Source organism: Carya illinoinensis, chromosome 3 (assembly GCF_018687715.1).
Source record: "Carya illinoinensis cultivar Pawnee chromosome 3, C.illinoinensisPawnee_v1, whole genome shotgun sequence".
Classification (NCBI taxonomy): Eukaryota; Viridiplantae; Streptophyta; class Magnoliopsida; order Fagales; family Juglandaceae; genus Carya; species Carya illinoinensis.
This window is the reverse complement of record NC_056754.1, coordinates 7,760,317-7,760,992: the sequence shown is the minus strand read 5'-3', so window position 1 is coordinate 7,760,992 and position 676 is coordinate 7,760,317. Positions and strand designations below refer to the sequence as shown.

Here is a 676-nt window from a genome sequence, read left to right as displayed (position 1 = left end):
TTTTACATGTTTCAGGAATTTTTTGGACAGCCTGAACCTCCTTGGTTTTATTCACATTTAAGGTCTCTAGCTTCCTAGACATTGCTGATAATCTAGCATGCAAATCATCAACCTCCCTCAGATTGTGTTTACCCCCTCCAGAAATGGTTTTCAATGGTTCAGTTCTGTCATAAACATCTCTTTTAGTTCTTTATTAAAAAACATTCTCCATTGCACATTGTTTCCACAAATTGCCTCATCTTAAATTGTAAACTCTCATAGAAAAAATTGATTATTCTCCAATTTTCATACCCATGATGGGGGAAAACATTAAGTAAATCTTTGAATCTCTCCCAACATTGGTAAAAAGTTTCAGTATCTTTTTGTGCAAAGTTCATAATTTGTCTTTTTAATTCAGTAGTTCTGTGCATAGGAAAAAACTTTTTTAAGAACTCAGTTTGCATTTCCTGCCATGTCCCTATAGATCTAGGTCTTAGGGAGTTCAACGAAGTTTTGGCCTTTTCCTTTAATGAAAAGGGAAATAGGTTAAACCTAATCACCTCTTCAATGTACGTCCTATCCACGAATATGGAGCACACTTCCTCGAATTCTTTGATATACAAGTATGGGTTTTTTGATTCCATCCCATGGAAGTGAGGTATCAAAGGGATCATGCCAGGTTTGAAGTTGAAGTTTT

At 35.4% G+C, this 676-nt stretch overlaps 1 non-coding gene across 1 annotated transcript; it reads left to right on the top strand.

The window, feature by feature from the left end:
- Positions 1 to 288: 288 nt before the first annotated feature.
- On the top strand, positions 289 to 396 carry LOC122305912. The gene has a single exon (XR_006241345.1). It is a non-coding gene; the product is annotated as a small nucleolar RNA R71 (small nucleolar RNA).
- The last annotated feature ends 280 nt before the right edge of the window (positions 397 to 676 follow it).